The sequence below is a fragment of the Lepisosteus platostomus genome, chromosome 6, assembly GCF_059453375.1.
Source record: "Lepisosteus platostomus isolate fLepPlt1 chromosome 6, fLepPlt1.hap1, whole genome shotgun sequence".
Lineage (NCBI taxonomy): Eukaryota > Metazoa > Chordata > Actinopteri > Semionotiformes > Lepisosteidae > Lepisosteus > Lepisosteus platostomus.
The window spans coordinates 17,641,556-17,662,818 of NC_142616.1; the positions used below are offsets into that span (position 1 = coordinate 17,641,556).

General features: G+C 40.4%; 1 long non-coding RNA gene across 1 annotated transcript; it reads left to right on the forward strand.

Moving 5' to 3' along the window:
* Positions 1-1,565: 1,565 nt before the first annotated feature.
* Positions 1,566-9,250, forward strand: LOC148661158 (uncharacterized). The gene is made up of 3 exons (XR_015939459.1): positions 1,566-1,748; positions 8,562-8,640; positions 8,783-9,250. It is a non-coding gene; the product is annotated as an uncharacterized LOC148661158 (long non-coding RNA).
* Positions 9,251-21,263: the final 12,013 nt, after the last annotated feature.

The window sequence follows — 21,263 nt, forward strand, 5'->3', positions numbered from 1 at the left end:
TCCACAGGGGCTTTGAATTGAGTTCAGAGTATGGCTCAGAGTAAGACCTTTGTTCACACCACCAGTGAGTCTGAAATGTCTAGGGAAGACCGGACTGGTGGTCTGTTCCCAGTGCGCCGCGCTGTGTGTATGCAGGTGTGGAGCTCACTTAAACAAACTATCAAAAAAGTCGCTTTATCATTTTACCAACTGATCTGCTTTTCATGGCATTTAGACGATAACTGAAGCCAGGACAGGTCTGCTGAAAGGAATGTAAACCGCCTCAATCTTGATAGTGCGCTCCTGAGAGTCTTCCAGCTCACTGTACTCCAGCCTCCTCCTTTAAACCGAGCAGTGAGGTATGCGATTGTCCTAATACCCAGGTGCAATTACAATTAGCGCACACTGATCTGCAAAGAACCTTTTTTGATCTCCCGTTTGGAATTTGTGCAATACCATAACTCCTGTCCCCAGAGTATATGATGGATGTGCTTCCTGAGGTGCTGCTGTTTATGTAACTGGTAGTACTTTCTGAGGAGGAGGAGGAGGCTGATGGTTCACAGTGCACCACTACTGGCAGGATATGCGATAAAAGTTTTTAAAAGAAATGACGCCGGCTACTTAATTTTAGACAAATATGTTATTTGCACAGGAGGATAAGAACAAGTCAAAAAACACAAAAAATAAATTGCTTTTTACTCCTTTTAGCTTTCTGCAAGCACATCTGTGTTGGAGTAGATGGTCTCAGAGTGAAATAAGAACAGCAAGAGCCGTGTAACAGTGTTGGTGTACATTTAGGGAGACAGTTTGCATTTGGTAGGTGTCTGAAGTCAGTGCTGGAGAGCCCCTGGCCAGACAGAGTGCTTATTCATTCCAACGCCAGCCACATAACCAAACATGTCTCTTTACCAGCCCGCCGTGCCTCTTGTCCTCCTGAGACTCACCGCGAGATTTCGAACTGACACCACAGAGCAGGAGACATTGACAAGCCTAGAATTAACTGCTGTGTTTGAAGAAAATATCTAAGTAGCATATCTCAGTGAAGTATTTTTCCGTTATGAAACCTCATTTTCCATTCTTCCATTTCTTTCGGACTTCAAGTTAATTTTTTCTTTAGTCTGGAATTTTAAAGTTTAAATTGTGAGGCAACAGTGCGCTTCCGTTAAAAAGAAGCTGTGGTTTTTCTGCACTGAATGTTCAGCCTGTGCTGGGGCTCTCTCTGTGGCCTGGGCTCCTGCTGCTGTTGGAAACAGTTCGATGCCGTTGCCTGGTTCGGCAAGGCCTCACCGTGCCACCAGGCCTCACGCTGGGCTTGGTGCAGGAAGCCAGGGTTTGGATCACTACCCTCCCAGGCACTTTCCAGCTTCCTTTCCTGCTTACAACATCAAAACGATCACCTCAGAAGCGTTTACTGTCTTGTACCTCAGTAAGGGTGATGTAAAGTGTGGCGAAGAGTCGTGGAGTCGCGGCACAACTTTGTGAGCTGTGGCAAATCACTGCAAAGCAGGTGCCCGACGAGGCAGCGGGGAAGACTGTGGGATACCACCCAGCTTTACTCAAAATGTGTGTTTCATTCACAGTGTCCTTTACTCGAAGGAACCAGCAAGCGACAGACACTTGCTTCTAGATAAAGAGCGCAGTGTTGTTGGTGGCCAGTTAGTCGTCGCAGCATCGCCTAGCAACCCCCTCAGACTGCAGCAGCCTGTCAACACGCCGGCAGGAGCGCACCTCGGCGATGAAGCTACAGAAAAAATGCAAGCGTGTTTCAAGTATGTTTCTTTGTACCTCGAGGCTTAAAGCTATACACTCAGCCACGTGCAAACCCAAATCATTGCATTTGCAACACGTACACATTTAGGAATCAAAACTAGTGCAACAATTACCATTAAACAGTTGAAATTAGTGCATTTGCAGTACTGCAATGTACTGGGCTACATATTTCATCAATTGAGACAGTTCGCATAAAGGAAAGGAAAGAAGGAAAGCCATCTTAGAAAGACAGCTAACAGTCATTACATTATTCTTTAATTACAAAACATATTGTAATACTCTTGAAAATAAATCTTCTTTAAGTCACTTCTTCCTGAATTCAGTTCTAAAATAAGTGCTGAAAGTTCATATTCACATTATTCTAAGCTACGTGCACAGTAGCAGAGTAAATGAAGTAAATGTGCATATGCTCCGTTCACAGGCCTGTCTCCCCCGGGGAGAGGCCACAACAGAGTGTCTGAGCTGAAGAAATGGAACGTCTGTTCAAAGTGACTCTATCACTTCCATGATGGCCTGCAATCTACAATGTAAATATTTGTCTAAGATGATTTTTTGGGTCCCGAATATTTTCTGCTGGCTGAAAAAGTGCATCTGGTGGAGATTTAATGAATAAAACGTTGCGATAGCTCATCATTGCCGACACAATCTTCAATTAGCAGGGTAATGAAGCAGGGAGGTGATAATGAAAGGACTTGCAGAGAGCAAAGACATACTGGACAGCGGCATGGCAGTCACATCTGCTCACACTGAAGACAGGACTCCCCTGAAGATGCATAGGATATTGACCTTACACATAACAGTCACGCACTGTTGCCAGTTTGTATGTTTATCCTGCAGTTCAGCAAATTCAGGTCTGCACTAGACTAACTGCAGGTCTGTACCGTACGCCTTGACCAGCACTGGAGTTTGCTCGCAAAATGTTTTAAAAGCGCAACATTATGTCCCCACAAGTCTTCTGAATTTATTTACTGTTCATCTTACTTGGTTAGCAAAACATGACTGACAGGATAAGCTGATTCATTTAGAAATGGAGAACAATTCTGCATACTTGGCAAAATATCTGATTACTACAATGAAATCCTTAAAATAAAAATAAAATACCAGCAGTAACATTACAGTGCAAAAACACGTTCCCACAAATAAACAGACTTTTATGTGCAACTAAATGCATCTCAGGAATAATGAGATTATGACTTATTAAGACCTCACTGAAGGCAATATACTGTATGTTCGAGAACTGGGTTTCATTAAAAGCCATCAAAGAGCTTGTTGGTGCTTTTTCATTCACAGAGGACTGAAATCAGTACAGGAAGTGTCAGCACAAAATAAAAGGGATGGATGAACACCTGCAGAGAAGGAAAGTAGTGAAGATTATAATGTTTAAATTATTGCTCCCTGAAGCACAGCCCCACCTCGTGAGCATGAGCCCTGTGTTTGTCAAAACCATTCTTGGGCACCCGTCCCGATGTAAAGCCCAGTGCGCTGTGGGATTGCTCCTGAAAAGCAGCCATAATCAGATGAATAAAATAAAAAATTAGAACCACATATGTTCAGAGACCTCTAGTGCTTGTATCCCTCGGTGTCTTGCCTGTGAAAGGGCAGAGGCCTAATTTGGAACCTGATGATGCAGCAGTACATGGACAAAAACACAGACAGCACATTCATAAATCCTTCTTAATGATAATAAAATCTGATACCTAGCTGAAAACAAATGTTAAAGATTCAAGAAAACATGAGAATTTGTGGAGCAGGACATTTCAGGAGGGACCACTGGAAGCTGTCCTCTCAGGCCACATGTGGAGGGAAGATTGCCTCTTTGATACTTGCCAGTGTGGAAAATGCTGTTGGACCCAGATGTTGCACACAAGGTTACAAGCATGTGCGGTCTCTCCTGCAGCAACGCTGAGTTCTCAGAACAGAGACCTGAAGTTTAAATCCTCACGAAACGTCAACTCAGCTTTCATGAGAAATCAAGAAGCTTTTCTTCAGTCAAGATCGTGGGCTTTGAATTTTCTTGCAGTGGAGTTCATGGTTTCACAGTATATTGCACTGTATGCTGTATCACCATACAGTTTTTATATTTAATTCTCAAAAAAGCAAGCTGTGGTGTCCCAGCTAAGAATAAATCATGAGGCCACCACTGAGTCCTAACCCACAAGTTGAAACTACTGTCTTAAATTAGATTTTTTTTACTATCTATAGCTGTAAATTTAACCTAGCTTAGATGCCTGGGTTTCAGATGAGAGACAAAAGCATTGCATCATTGGGCAGTTTTATTGTTTTTTTTTTCTATGAGGAACATCCGTTTATTGAAAATGATTCTGGCAGGTTTATGGTCTTCTATGTCCTTATGGGCTTTGTCTATTCCTGCTATAGGAAGTGCTCTCTATCTCCATCCACTCTTTCACTCCACAATGACATCCACCCTTTCGCCTTTGTTTTCTCCCTGTGGAAGGAACTCATTCTCCATTCTCTGTGCCCTGTTCAGTTATTAATGTATAGGTGTGTTTTGATGACCACATGCAGGCAGTATACTTAGATTGTTACATGATTAGTTATGTATTTTAAGAGCTCTAGGCACTTATTTTGAGATCTGTGCATTTTAGATTTTAAACAATACTTTATTGCTATAATTGTAATATAGTTAATTGTAATATAGTTAATTGCTATATTAACTGAGAACACCCTTTAATATACCCTTTTATATTTATGGCAGCTGAATTCAGGTTTTATACCGATTAATGCTGAAGCTGAATTTCATGACACATCTTCCCTATTTCTTCTCAATAAGATGGCCAAATAGCTTTGAGATTCGCTATAAAAATAGTTATAATACTGTCGAATTATTATTGACTGGATTATTGACTGGAATCATTTATAAAGACAAACTCTGTTAAACAGATGCCAACTTGTCTTCATTAATGTACTGCTGAGAAGAGGTCAGACTGTGTCTGGTGGCCTCCTGTGTGTAGGTTGTGCGACACGTCATTTTAAATGATCAATTGTTCAACTTTGTGCAATTCACTTGCGCGAAAATATATTATGTGAATCTTGTTTGTTCCTCATTGTTTATAGCCTGATTATTTTTGGCACCAAATTTTGTGTCTTAATTTACAAAAGGGAAGCCTTCCTGTCTGCCGGGGATTTCCGTTTGTTTTCTTTAATAAATAGCGAGACAGAGCACAGCCCATGGAGCGTATTTTCTTTTCAAGTTTAGATAAACCCGGGGTTTCTTTTTTCCCCGACCGAGAAACCATTTCTCATGTCCCTGTATGGGACACGTTGCTCGAAGCCCCTGTGGCGACGGGGGTGTAATTGGGTGAGATTTCAGTTCTACAAGAAGGCGAGTCTAGGTTTCCAGCTGAGCTTGCACTGAACGCCGCTACACAGTGCTGCACCACACGTCCCCAGCTAGACACACCTCATGTCATGAGACGCAAAATTGTATCTCAATATTTTCAATGCGCAAACACAGAAGGGTCTCACCAGTATGTGTTGTCCGCACGTAACCAAGCTGGGCTTTACCGAAGCTGCAATGTCAACTCACTGAATTTCTGAAAAATATGTGCTATTGGATCACATTCCACATGTTATACTAGATATTCTGACTACAAAAAGGATGGTTCATTTCTATACTGTAAACCTTCAGTTTTAGGATTACCTGATTGCCTCGTTAAGATACTGGCCATTGCTGCCCCAGAGGCTGCATCCAGCCTGCAGCTGCAGATACAGAGGAGGTGGCAGGACTGCAGGAGCTCATCTGCACTCAGCACAGCAGCCTGGCTCCAGCCCCACCAACAGGTTGACTTCCAGGCCCTGTCCTGACAACCCTGTTGTTGCTGTCCGGGTTTAAAATGCTCCTCTGCAGGGTGATCGTTAGAGAAGGCTTGTTCACGTTTTTATTGCTAATTGCTACTAATCGTCAATAAAAAAATGCACCTTTAAAGTTTCATTCAGGGAAATGCGCATACAGAGAAAGGACCTTTGCAATAGCCGAGAAACAAACACAGCACTTGCAAAGGTATCCTAACGAGGGCAAGATTATATCAAATACTTTTCCAGAGCAGTATGAAATCTGGTTCTGCTTTGATTTTTAGCTCAAAGCAGTAGCGTACAGCCCACTGCAGACAGCAGGCAGCCCCAGCCTGTTGGCAGACCTCTGCGATAAGAGGTGCTGTGTGTTAATGGGTCTTTGCAAGGGAAAGCATTGAAGAAGTGGGATGATGCAGAATGTTTAAGAAACTGAACACAAAGAAGCGGTTTGTTCTCACAAGCCAGTTCTTCTGGCAGTTCTGTCCACTAAGGAGAGCAACCAGCTGAGGATCAATCTGTCATGCGATGAAGCTTCTTTATTACTTATTAATCAGATCCACATGGGGAACACTCGGCCACCATCGCCATAGAACATAAACAGTCCATTTCATCATTAAAATTCTTTATAGGCCAGCAACACAGGGCAGGTACTAGTATTTATTACAACAGTTGGGTATTACAATAAAGGTATTGTTATGATAAAAGTATCTTTTTTGAAAACTAGGCAACGAGTGAACACAAACAAGTGCTAAACCAGGAGAAGCAATGCATCCTGCAAAATATGAGACACCAGAGAGGAAAACAATACTGTACACCAAGGAACTGTCTCGAATCCAAAAAAGTACTTTATTTGCTAATTAGTCTGCTGTGGGCGGTAATTTTTCGAGCCATTTAATTATTGAATCACATAGCAGGCTTTTATTAGAGAAGAGCCAGCTTACAAGGACAAGTTGGTGCTGAGCGCTGGATCCCTCCGCAGTGTTGCAGGGCATTAACACAATGGAGCTTTAAAAACCCTCCGTCTACTCTCTCGGCAGGGAGCTGGTGAATTGTGGGAAACAGACTTGACTTTTACAGAGCCAAACATGCTTTGCTTAGGACTCTTTCTGGCTAAGGCTCTTATTTATGCACAGTCGGTGCCAATTTGCCTTTCTGTTTTTGAAGCAAAACATCAAAGTACAAAGGTTTGTCCATCTTACAACACAACAACAATAACAGCACCACTAAGGCCTAGTTTATATCAAAGCTTCAGTCCAACACAAATTTCATGTTTCAAGCAGAGGCGGGTTTGAGCCAATGGAAACCCACTGTCAAGCATCGGATTCACAGTTTGTGACTCATGGGCAGTGGGTTGGCGTTTCCATCCAACCCAGGTCCAAATGAAGCTCACGATACATAGCACCTTGTCCTGTAACCTTACGTAGAGGTGCAGCACAGAAAAACAAAGTATCACTGCATCCCACAGAAGATTTAAAGCTTCCTAAATGTTTTAGTTTTCAGGCACTAAAGTCATTAGGATACAGAGAAGGAAGCAAATGATGTTTCAGTATGTGTTCTGGTCACCTCTGTTATGGTACTCATTTAAAGTTGAACACAGTCCAACACACAACACTAGCAATGGTCAAACCCATTTTAATGCATTATCTTATGAAATCCCCCTTAAATCTTAGAGTCCAGACATCTGTGCAACCGGTTAATTGCAGAGAAGCTTAAAGATCTCAAATATTTCATAGTGAGGTCCATGTGAGTGTTTTTTTTTAAAAGAAGGGGGTTGTTCTACTGACTAATATAAATTACTGTGATACATTGGACTACTGAGAGTCTTGTATTTATAATTAGTAACACATATGAGTGGTATAATTTTCAGGAAACAGACATCTTTTTTACAGTTAGAAACAAAAGGAGGAAAGACAGCATATTTTGTTGCAAGGAAAGGGCACATTTCTGCATTTCTGGGCTTTTATTTTTTGTTCCTGTAAGTGGAAATTTATTAAAGTGCTCTTCATGTGTTGGGGGAGGGGGTTCACCTCCAGGAAGCACATCTGCATAACCGAAGTCTTCAGGTTTCATACAGATGTCTACAGATGTTCACGGGAGTTCTACATACAGTGCCTACACCAGATCATCATAGTCTCATGTCAATAGATCTCGGCTGCCCAGGGGAGGCATGTCTGACAGAGGAAATCCCACATCACAAAGAAAGAAAAATAATGAAAATGTACTTTTCAGCGTGGTGTCTAACCACAACTAAATATTTTCTCCAGCTTTTTTTTCCTGAAACTCAAGTGTAGTGAACAAATATTAAAAATGACAACATTCTAGCATTTGTTGGCTTGAGATTGTTGTTGGCTGTTTGGAAATGTTTTCTGAGCCTTGTTGTGTAGCAGTTTCTGATGGTGAATTCAGCTGACTTTTCCAAAAGCTCTAAGTTGCATGAAGCAGATCATCACAACAGTCATAAATCTTCATACCTTAAGAAAACATTTCTGGAAAATGGATTTGAATAGAGATGGGGGCTGTTTTCGTGAAATGTGCAAACAAGAGAGTTTCTGTAGTAAAGCACCGTTGTCCCACTTTGTTTAATGACAACTGACAGCCAGGAATGTATGGAAATGTCCATTGAAGCCTCTGCTTTTTCAGTTCCTTGACGATAAGCCATTAATTACAAGCTAAAGTAATGAAGTGTAGTATTTTTCATCTTTAAAGGGAAATAACAGTAACATTATAACTCTGCATTTTGTGCCACTGAATGTCATTATATAATTGTTGTGCACAAAAAACAAGACTGTATTAATAGGACATCAGCTGTAACAGGACAGACTGATTTACTCAGTGTACTCTGTATTTTATTTAGTTTAGAGTATGACTTTACAATTTACCTCCAGTCCCAGGGATAATTTTGTAGCACCTGCCTTTAATATGTTAGAACAACATCTGATTCATCTGATTTGTTCAGTTGTTATAATTTTCCCCTTACGATAATAACATTTCTTTTTTAGGGGTATGCACTGCTGTGACATTGACACCACTGGAGAACATTATCAGTAGAAATGTGGTCACTACTGATACTGAAAATCCGTGAGTAATGGAAAACCTTGTTTTGCGTCTTGTTTCCATATTTTTTCGAGAACAGTGTAAATAAAGTATAGAAAGACAGTAGCAAAATGCATGATAAATGAATTTGAGTTGCGCTTTTTTGTTTGTGTCTGCTCTTCCCCAGATTGAAGAAGCTCCAGATGGGTTTCTTGGGAAACCGAGCTTGGGAACCATTAACCATTTTCACAGGAGGTGAAATTCCCCCCAGTGAGGTGTGGAAGCTCCGTACAGCAGCAGCTTGGGGAACCATGTTCACACCAGATCAGGACAGTGTGTTCCACCCTGGTACCAGGGGCGGGTTACACAACCATCTGAGTACAAAAGGCTTGATTTGCTGAAGGGTCATTGTGGCTGGGAAGACAGCGAACTTTGGGTTCTGCAAACACGGAGAGAATAATCCCCCAGGGTTTCGCACAAATATGCATAACTTGAAAACTGCAATAGGCTCAGAACCTTTGTTAAAAATGGATCGGGGGGTCTGTAAAGTGCAGCTATTAATCTAGTGTGAAACAGGGGCAAGGTGAATGCCCTGCAGGGCCATAATATTGGTCAGTGTTATGACAGCAAGAAAATTAAAATAAACAAAAACTAATGACTGTTTTGTTCAGGACAAACTTAAAAAAATAAACAACCTAATCAACAGCTCCTTCCTCACAGTTTTGAAAGAAAATTACCTAAGAAGATAAAGGCTGTGTTGAGGCTGTTACTACTGATCTGGTGTTCACTAGTGATCATACTACAAAATACAGCCTCTCCCGTGAACCAGGTGGCAAAGATAATGTATTTCCTTTTCTCATTCCCCATCTTCAGCAGACAAGAGTCTATTTAATGTCACACGCCTGAAGGCCCCTATTGAAACTCCCCATTTTAAACCTGACGCCCCTCCAAAATATGCTATCATTTTAATTAATTCTATTGTGAACTAAAAAAAAATGTTCCCAGAATGGACCATCAAGAGACTTGCTTAGCCTAAATGGCATTACTGAACACAGAACTGACTGCTGGGTAAGAATGTGATGGCATGGGTGCTATTCAGAGCCCTCACTACATTTACTGGTCATCCTCTTGACCCCTGAGGTCCTGGGACCTGGGTGTTTAGCGCCACTGCTATTGACTGTACAATACCGACAACCTCAATACTGTTCGTTTTCCTTCCCCCCGTGTGCTGTCTTGGCAAGAACTCTGCCTCTTCAGACTGCCAATCCTCAGCTCCTGAACTCCATTGACATCGAGGCCATTGAAGGCGCCGAAAACTTGTCAATGGAAAGCCTTCTTCGAAACACAAAGCTTGTTTAACGCTAATTGAAGAACATGTAGCAAGCATAATTCATTCCTGTTGGATGTGAGGTTTTTTTTTTCACACAAAGCTGTGGGACAGAAGTACAAGAAAACGCACTATGTCAGTCAAACCGAGCTGAAGGCTAGAGTGAAATGGCATTATTTGAAATGCTGCAGCAGCAGTGCGGCGTATCAATAAGGCCTGCGGACAACTCAGAGGGCCACGGGCTAGGATGTCAGGTGAGATGCTGCTCTTGTATCCTTGAGCTCTGGTAGCCCCAGGACTCGCCCTGCTGCATAAATGTGTCTCCAGGGTGACATTGTAAATGAGAATTCGTTCTTAGTTGACCTATGTAGGTATAAAAAAGGAGTTAAACTGACTGAGATGGAAGGCTGAACACTGTAAGTGATGGTATCTGAGGTTTTGCTCAATGGAAGAGACAGGCATTTGATCTTTTTTGGATCAGGTCACAACTTCAGAGCTGCTCGGTGGATGTAGTTTTAGTAGATTATAGGATCTATAGACACAAACTCCTTTTAAATAGACCTTGTTCCCTTGCCACTGTTTTTTTTTAACTTACTTTCTCAGTGGGATCAACTTTGAACATCCGGATTTGACAGCATTGTATCATTTTACGGCATTTCCAATGCGGGACGATTCCCGAGCTTGAAACGCCGTGTCTTCTGAGAACATTACCTATTTCAGAGACATATGAAACAATATACCTCAGACATTCGTTTTAGTGGTACCAAATTATTAGCTGCTCAGCGATTCCTAATGAAGCAGAGCGCGGTCTTGGTATGATTAATGGCGCTATTGAAAAGCCAAAAATGGACTCGGGTCACACAGGCATGCAGTGTGGACGTTTGCCCATTTCCTCCTTCGGCTGTTGAGTAAGAGGATTTCTTCACAACAATGTGCTAGTCTCTTCCAGGGGTTAAATTCCCCAGATAAGAGATTGTTCTCATAAATGCGCTCAGCAGTTTAAAAAAAAGGAAACGTTTTTTGTTCCAAAGAATGACCCATCTCAGCACAGCAGGGAACGCTGCCTGGTGGAACCAGACTCCCTGTGAAATGGGGGACATACAGGATGGAGGGAGACTCGTTGCCCCGTTCCTGGCCCTTCGCTGGCCCTTCGCTGAGGAGAACAAGTCTCTGGACATCACAGAGCCCATCCCCTCCAGACAGGTGGCAGCACATTTCCACTGTTTACTTTGGCTCCTGTCCCCAGACGATAGGTCTCCATCAGCAATGCAGGGGATTTCCTTGAGCAGAGTGTGTTGACACTGGACACCCTCAACAGTGTCGCATCGCCGCAGGACGAAGCTACAAAACAAGGAGATTGTGATATCCTCTGTTCATGACCTCTCTTGTACATTATGCTATTTTATATATTATTGAAGTTTGCTGGTTGATTGCCTTGAAATCTTTGCTATATAATTCTCTTTTTGTGGGTCTTGTGAGGGTCTACATGACTGCAGGAGCCCCTCAATGCTCCAGTTGTCCTCCTGGCTTAGAAGGTACTGCAGTTGTGAGGGGAAACATCCCATAACAAGAATGTCTGGCAAGAAAGCTCTCTCCTAGCAAGCCACGAGAAAATGACACAGAAACATTGTGTTATGTTTTTTATTGCAAGGTCTAAAACACAGAGGAGCGCCTTTTAAACACACGTCATTGTGTCACAGCTTAATTTAGAGCCTTTCGGTGTCCCGATATTTTCAAAATTTTACTTCAGCTCTGCGGTTCCTGTCTCCCAACACTTCAAGCCTTTGAGATATCAGGGCACCAATGAGGGCTCTTTTCTGACAGGTAGTATTTCAGACTACCTTCACACTTACTGTACTTTAGCTTCCCACAGTTCCAGAAATGTACAAACATACACCTGGTTCTGTCTCGTACCACTCTCACAAAAGCTGCAGAACACAGATTGGTAATTCAATATCCATGCTTATTAGTTTCTACATCCTTCGAGGATAAACGTACAAGGCCAAATAAAGGTTATTTGTAATGATGAATGATTTAAATCCCTGTTATGCATCCAATAAATGCAGTGAACAAGAATAGTTTCAGGACAGAAAACGTAATCCAAGGAGGTACTTCTCAAATGAGACAGCCACAGCGAATCTGAGATTCAGACATCACTGTCTGCTGACACAGATCTGAAGCTAAAGGTTGAAATATCTGATTTAAACTGCTTACTTGATCCTTCGGCATTATTCTAGAGCACATGATGCATTTTGATTTATGTTTTTAAATCAATCTCAGAAGCGAAAAACTTTTATAAAGATCATTTACAAAGCTAATAACTCTGACAATACCGTAAAGAATGAAGTACAGCCTGACAAAGAATATGCTTACTCCCACTTTCAGCTGCTGAGTCTTTTTTGGTGCTTATTAGTGTATAACTACCTGTATATAAGCACTTATAATGAATGATCAATATCATATAATGATTAATTAATGGAAAAATGGAACTATATATTTATTCAAGGTGTGTGATGGTTGGAATTACTGGTAGAAAGGCCTGCAAAACCTCCACTTTTGTAAGTAGTTTCTTTAAGCAGAATATGTTTCATAACTGATATACATTTACATTACATTTAGAATTCAATTTCGCAACCCTTTTTCTTTTCAGAAACATGCACTAAATTTGATTTGGAAAATTTTGTTTATTTTTAATCAGACCAAAGTTTAACCATATTTCCATAGCATTCACAGCCTATTGCTATTTAAATATCCCTGAGGGTATAATTAGTTGCTGTCTAATACTTGGTCTCGTCTTAGGGCATATTCCTATAGGGTTTTCATATCTCAACTTTGTTTCTAGGTAAAATAGAGGTTCCTGTGTTTGTACTGGTTCCTGTCTCCTGCTGTCACCCTGCAGCCTGTCGCCGTTGTTTCCCAAGCGTCTCTGTTGAGCTAACCTTGTCTTGTAAGAACAAGCAGCATCCACCCTCTGTTTATTGTGCTCAAAACTCTGTGTACTGCATTCCCAAATACAAAACTCAAGTGATCAGCACATCCCTGGAGGAAAGGCTTTCCCTTGTAATACTTTGTCATGGTAAACATCCACAGCAGCATTCCAGAGTTACGTACTGTACATTTCTCATGCTTATACTTCATTGCCCCTGCTGAAATTGTCTTTGAACCTTTGCTAGGAGCCAGCAGGCCCCTCATGCAGAATGCACCTTCATGGGCACTCTGAATTTACACCTTCTGCTTTCAAAATGTGTGGAAATGAAACAATGCCAAAAAGTAGAAACCTTATTAAAGAATACTTCCAAGCAAACCTTGGCCCACTTAATAATTACAAGTTACGAAGCCAGGGCTTGATGGCGGGTTTCCACTGGGGTGAAGCCTCTGGCAGAAAGAAAGAACCCATCAAGCACAAGCCTAGTAATTTCCGATTGCTGGGCAGGTAAAAGATTTGATTTATTGTAGGCCGTACATCATGGAACACCTTAGACCTTGGCAGGCAAAAAAAATTAAATGCAATCTTAAACTATCACAGAACACTAAACCATTCAACATGTGTGTGTGGTCCTAGAGAACACTTGTCAATGGGAATCCTTAAATTTCCCTTGCTCCAGTTTGTATTGTCAAATGTTTCATAGCACAATTACTTTTATGTGCTCACTTATGGTTAATTCATTTTCATTTTTAGTTGTTATCTCCCCCATTTTAATTTGGTTCTTAATACATATGAAAATCAGCTGGAACCTTTCGAACGAACTGTTGTGTCATTTTTGAACTTGTGCAATTACTTGAAGTTAATCTACCCGATTCCCAGACTGTTTTCATTTGATCTGCCAAAATTGTCTTTTTCTTGTGTTAAAAGTGACTCATCTCTAAACATTGCATAACTCTGGATATCAGTAATTTGCACAGTTTATAATGAAAGATACAGACAGACTGCAACTGAGCATATACTGCATATTGTACGATCACAAACTTTAATACCATATATAGAAATGGAGTTATGATTTAAATTGGACGTTTGAGAAGATCAATGCCATTCGTATTAGAACTGGAATGCTAGAACAATACATTTTTACAACCTGGTTTCCTGCGCCCTTGTGTTCCTCTGGATCTGTTACCAATAATTCTGTTCATCTTAACAAAATTTTCATCCTTTCCAGAATCAGAAATAATCTTTAAAGCCTTGATTTTTCACAAATGTTGAATATTTGTACAATAATTCTAAAAGTAAGGGTATTAACCCTAGTTAAAACTGTGCTGTCCTTCCTGAAGTTCCCCCTTACAGTAGTTCATTTGGCAAAGTACAGGAGTGTCTCACTCCTCCTCCTGATCTGCTGTGCAGTGGGGCTGCTGGTGCAGAATGGCCTCTGTGTGTCTCCCAGATGGGGAGAAGCTGCACTTCAGTAAAGGATAAAGTGCGTCCTTTTTATATTTGTTGGGTTGGGAGAGATGTTATATGAACCTACGATATTAAGATGTATTATTGTTTTTGTGTAAAAGCTAATTAATTACTTATGCATTACAAAGTCCGTATTTTGTATTTGGCTTTGAGTCATTTTCACTTGGGGAATCACCAGGTTACAGTGATGATCATATCATTATCATCACTTTCCACAACAGCTTATCAAATTCAGGGTCCCAGTGGCCTGGAGGGAAACTGTGGGTACAAGGCAGGATACACCCTGGATGGGACGCCAGTCCATTGAAGGACACACATAGACACAACCATGCGTACACTCACACCAGTGCCACCTTTCCCAGAAGCCAATTGCTAGCATGTCTTTGGACTGTAGGAGGATACCTGGGCCACCCAGTGAATACCCAGATGAACTCAGGGGGAACGTACAAACTCCATATGTAGACAGACAGCATGCCACCCTGCAGCAATGATGATGAAGATGATTTTTGATTTTTTTTTCCTTTGAGTCATTAAAATGAGCTCTAGAGAAATTGCAAGTGACTAACAGTGTTAGTATAAGGACAGAGGTTAAAAATGTTCCAGATTGTTTTTTTTAAATTTAATAGTAGGACTCTAAGTACAAGTAACCTTTGTGTCAAGATGCAGTAAATAATACTTTCATGGACCATTACAAATAAAGACATTAGGTTTCACTGGAACAATTTATCAGTGATTTTATTTTCTGTTTTAATTTTCTGGCTGAAACTATGTATGAAAAGGTTTAGTATTAGATGTCTCAAGGTTGTGTTGATGTTCCAAACAAAATTAAACAAACTTAAGGATCAGATTTCGGGAGGGGGTTGAAAAGACCAACCTGGTGCAATTCAAGATGCATCACGCTGGCGAGGAGGAGGGCTGCCGAAGGAATTAGCCAACACAGTGGAGACGGAACTCCGAGGAGGAAAGAAAAACCACATCTGGATGGAGGATGGAGTTGTTTTGTTCTGCCTGCTGCAAAGTAAAGCCAAAAGATAAAACACTGCTGAACAGACCACATTAAAAAATGCAAAATATAAACTTTTGTTGCTTATGTGCATTGCCTTTGAGTCATTAAGCAATTCTGCATTTATACAGCTTGTATTGCTCTGTGATGACATGGTCTGTGAGCTGTGTCCCCCTTTGCTCTATGGTGCGTTTTTTCCTCTTGTGTCATGAACCAAAAATGCGGCTTTTTGTAACAATATACAGCACTTGAAAAGAATGTACATTACATCCATTCCTGGAAAACACTTTCCCTGAGCATTAGGTAAAAAATACAAGCTACAATGTCTTATTATACAATATACAATGTATTATTAAAGGGAGTATGTGAGGGATACTTTTAAAAAGCCTTTTTTTAAATCTAATTTGTAAGCTAAAACAGTCTGGATCAGAGAGCACTACACTAAGTGGATTCTCACATACAGATGGGAGAGGTGTTGTTACAGTATTGAGCTGAGTATTCAGTAAATTGTGAAATGACCAGCGGAAGAGTAGAGCCTTTTCCCAGGAACAGAGCAGAAGCGGGGACAATCCTGTTTTAGTTTAGTTTGGACAATGCAGTGATGGAAGTAAAATTGCTCACTTTTTAACAAGCAGTTGATGCTACCAGTCCTACTTTAGTTTTTACTTCTGTTTTATGTTTAGCTATTTTCAGTAAAGATGATTGCACACTACTTATACTTATAAACTTTGTCGTACATTATACACTTACTCTGCAATTTACTTTTAACTTTTAATAGTAAAATATATAGCACATTTTCCAATCATATATTACCTGTATTTAACTACAGTACCTGCACATTTGGAATGAGAATGTGCAGAGGAAAAGGTGTCAATTCTCAGAATACACATATAAAACATAATTATATGGTGATGGTGTCCTCTACTGAAACGTTATTAAAGATTTGTTATCCAGCTGTTTCCAAAGTTTGCATGCTGAGGGACCCACATCGTCTGTCTCCAGATGTTATAAAACATATTTTCATAGATTAATGTTTCAAGATACAGTATATTTCTAGTTGGTACTTGCAAAGCATGGATTTTAGGATTTGGCGGTTATTGTTAAGGGGTGAGAGCAAAATAAATTTTCTAAAAATCACAACTGTAACACTGTCTCAATTGTTTTTCCTAAATGTTTTCTGATGCTTTTTTTAAAAACAGTGTTTAAGGGCGTCTCTTCTGTATGAATTGAATTCATTCCATTTAGATCATAATAACAGTCAGAGTCTGTGCTCTGATGTTTCCTCTCCACGGGATTGCTATTCATCTTATGATGAACTAGACACTGTTGTATCCTAAATCCTAAATGGGGAGGCAAGTTGGATGATGTAGATATGCCTTAATATTGCTTTCACAATAAGCGTTGATGCTGTTCTGAAAGTTAAAGAAAAATGGTTAAAAGTTCAAATTTGTTTGCGAATGGGAATATATGGACAACACATCACTGTTAAATCAGACACTGAATGACAGTTTTAGTATATTCTAGGAAAAAGCTATGTTTAAATTCTCCTCCTGAGTCAAACTGCCAGTTTAAGGAGCGTGAGAATTGATTGATTTCCTGTAATTTAACATTCTTTTCAGCTGTCAGAAAAGGATGCCTGTAAAGTATCCAACTCATAACAGATGATTTCAAAGTAACGAGCCGGGTACAATGCCTCACACTCATCAGAGTGCAGGAGTGAACGAAACGTAGCCAAAATTCTGATTCAATAAATGGGAAAGAAACTAGTATTTGTTTTCTTTAATTAACATACAGAAATGAGCAGTATCTGAGCTCTTTTACTTTAGTGTTTTGTGTGCTGACCCTCCAGAAACGTGAAGAGTGCCCCCAGCCCTGGCCTGCTGCATGGAGAGGCGACTCCTGGTGGTCCACACTTGACTGATTCTGAAGACGTCCGCTGACCCGCCCTTTTCAGTGCCTTCAAGGATTTTGAATACCTGGGTCACACCCCCTTGCAGGCTTCTCTGGTCAAGAATAAAAAGGTTTGGTTTCATCCTGAAAGATTAGGTAGGACATTCCTTTGAGCCCACACTTGTAGAGGATTCTAAATGAGGTTCTCACTAATGCATTATACAATATTAACATGGCATTTAAACATGATTTATATGTTTTTGACTACAGTATATATCTTAACATGACAAAAGTATTTTATGGCTATTGTTCTAAGAAATAGATATAAAATGTTCATTACATTTATTAAACTGCACATTATGTTTAAGCCATGGTCAGGGTTAGGGCTAGATCTGAGGTTGGGGCTGGGGTAAGGTGTATGGGTAGGGCTAGGGTTATGGCTATAATGAAACATTGTGTACTTATGTTATATCTTTTAGAAGAAGGTACTTGGGCGGCATTTGACACTTTGGAGATTTCCAGTAGCAGCATCATTCAGCTGCCAAGGGGTTTCTTGGGAGCGGCATTGAGCCATTTCAGCTCCATCACTGCAAAGACAAAACTCACTGATGCAACACTGAGGATGAGATCAGCATTTCACTCAGCTGAAGCGCGGGTTCAGGCCATGTGGAGAGCAGACCAGCCCTTACGTCTCTGCTCTTTGGAAGATGTGATGCCATTATTGTTATTATTATTATTGCTCACAAGCTAGAGTTGAAAGTGGAGAGAAACATGCACACGTTGCTTTTACTTAGCTTATGTATTGAAATTTTGAACTGACTAGAGAGAAGCATTTATATGACCGCACGTTCTAAACAAAATGAAGTGATGCCCAGTGACAATATTGTTCCCCTAGTGACTAATGTAAGTTCTCCTACTCTGACAACAGCCATGTGGTTGTATACCCATGGTGTTACACAGACAGCCAGGTTTATAATACCAATGAACCAACCTCAATGTTACTTTCATTGTACAGTTGTACAGTTAAGGGGCTGACATATACATAACATGAAAGGATAAAGGATAAAGGACAGCATATGCCTAATATCAGCATATGAAATCTCTGGAGACTCAGGAGACCCATCTTGAGTGATAGCTCTGAAAAATGGAGTCCCAGAGTGGTGTTCTATTAATATTGTTTAGTGCTCAGGAATGCAGAAATAATAACGTCTCTCACCCCTCTCAGATATAGTGCATTTTTAGCCAAGCTCTGTAATGAGGTTTTCAGTACAAACTGGGAGTTTGGCAGGCTCCCATGTGGAATACATCAAAGTTGATCGGTTCTGTCTGGACTACAATCTACAATCTGGCTAATTCCCAGAAGCTCAGCTTCAGGAGGAACTCACAGAGAACATATATCAGGACTTTATTTTATCTCACTGATGACCAAAATAGTTTAACAGTACTTCAGAACTTACTTTTTCATGAAAAATGTATGGTGGAAAAATACAATATTCCATAAGCCAGTACTGCCAAAATGATAAGAAAAGTCCAAAATCAAAAGGCCCGGTTTGACCCATCTAATCTGTTTGGCTGCTTGTTGACCGCAGGATCTCATCAGACCTCGACCTCAAGAATCCCAGAGAACCTGTCTCAGGAATATTGCTTGGCAGCTTGCTCCCGACAGCCAAAGTCTCCTGTGTGTCTTAATTAAGACATGTACAGCCTCCAGGATCTTCTTTGTAGAGTCAGTGATCCATTAATCCAAGACGAACCTTAAGATATAGCTTATGTGAATTACATGAGTAGATGATGAATGGTGAAAATTATTGTACACATTTTTTTCCATAATCTGATTTCATTTCTAGACATTCTGTTTTGAATGGATATTTTTTCACATCCCATATATCCTTCATAGTTTAGCATTCTCATGATTCGCTGCACTGTGTTGGCATAGTACCTAAAATGGTACATAGTAGGGAAAGCTCCTATTTATCTGCTCTGCCTTTCTGCTGTCTTTCATAATTGTTTTTTAAACCCCATTCACCTCCGATCATCCATCCCTTATTCTTTCCCACTTGACCTGTGCCACATAGTTTCACTTCTTCCTTTAGCAGTATTTACTCAGCTGGCTTTAGAAAAAGCGGTAGCTTTCGAGCAAAGAGGGCCCTGCAACTTTAATTTGTTATGCCGCTCCACTCGGCGAATCCCACTAATCCTGGCATAACTCTTGCTTTATTATCGTTTACACCTACAAAGCAACAAAGAGATTTTTGGAAATCTTGGCCTCCAAATCTCCTTTCGTAGAGGAGATGGAGGTGATCAGCAGTGCCTGGGTCAGCGGGGTCTCTGGCCTTGTTGAGGACAATGCCCCCAGGATATTTAAGGATCTTTGTAAGGACTCTACACTTCCTACCCAACCCAAGCATTACAGAGAGGGGCATCTGACCTGTCTGGTACAGAAAAGGCTGCAGTGCTGGAAAGCCTCATGTCACCTATACTTGTTTGTAGTAATAAAATGTGACTAATTTTAATAACACATGACACATGTCTCAGTGAAACACAACAGTGAGGAAATATCAGATTTACTGAGTAGCAAATATGGAAACCCAGAATATGTATTAAAAGCATTATGCAGATCACTGATGATAAGTACAGGAGCACTAGAAATAAAATGGATTATGTCACTTTCAATTTGCCCAGACTTTCGTATAAAGCTATTGATGGAGTATTTAAATCATTACCTAGATTTTAACAAGCTGTGATATCCTACATTTTACGTATCTGGGCAGTGTCATATTGTTTAGCTTCAGATTAAGTTTTCTGTCTTCTATCTAAGTTCTGCTGACAGTAAGCGGAGAACTGTTGCCTTCTTAATTTGTTTTACCACTGAGATTTTCATGTTTTTGAAAATAGTTCCCTGGCCAGGCACAAAAACATTTTGTCATACATAAAATGTCTGAGCTCTTTTTGTTGATGATTTAGCCTGCTAATATGGGACTGAAGGCCATGGCAGCACAGTGCTGGCAAATGTCACTTTCCTCAGTACATCAGGCACTGTCACATCCTCTCCTCGGCCACCATAGACACAAATATTTCCCCTCTATGCATGTTTAATGAAGAGGCACTGAGATGTGTTTTCACTGCATTTGGGAAAGAGCTATATCTTACAGTGAACACCTTTTGTGCCCAACAAGGATGAGCTGCAAGCAGTCCTGAGCAAAAACATCCAGTTTCCTAAAACTAAGACAAATATACAAGCCTTTCCGATCCCCCGCAGCTCAGGGTGAAATTATAGCCTTCCTCTTGCCTTCAGACCCAGGAGCAAGAAAAACAGCTTTCCCCATTTCTGAGTGAGGCTTGCACTCTTACCGGACTGCGTCCATCATTTGTTATTATTAAAGTCTCAGCAATGCATGAGCTGGAAATGACTGCTGCCTTTTTTAAAGAGCCCAGGACATCGTTTCATTTATTTAATATCTTGCAGAGTTTCCTTATACATAATGGAACATGATAGGTCTGTAATTCTGAAAGAAAGATATTAGGTTGGCCTGTACGTGCTACTAAGTCAGACTTTCAGATCTCTGAAGCCCCAAAAATCTTTTAGGCATTTTACCCTTCAGCTGTGTGACATCTTATAAAACATATCTGTTATTCCAAGTCTTTTCTGGGCTCAGTGACAAAAACACAAAATACCGACATTTCTGGATCTCATACTCTGTTTATCATCTTTTCCATTGTGGAAAACAAAACATACATATAATCACCTAGGATTATGAGTGAAAGATCTGAAATAAAATGTTACAGATGGCATTTTGTGGATGGTCCATGAATGGATTTATTATCCACATTTATCAGGTTACACATGTACAGTAGGATCCCTAAATATCACAGAAGATGAAACATCATGATAGTCTATTCATCTGGGACAATAATTAATCAAAGGAAAGCTTTATAAATGCTTTATTTATCTAAAGAATTGAATTTTACAAGGAAGAAGAAATAACCTTTCTTACTAAACTGAAATGATCTCAGACTACCGAGCTTTTTGGTAACATTAAAATAATAAAAACGTA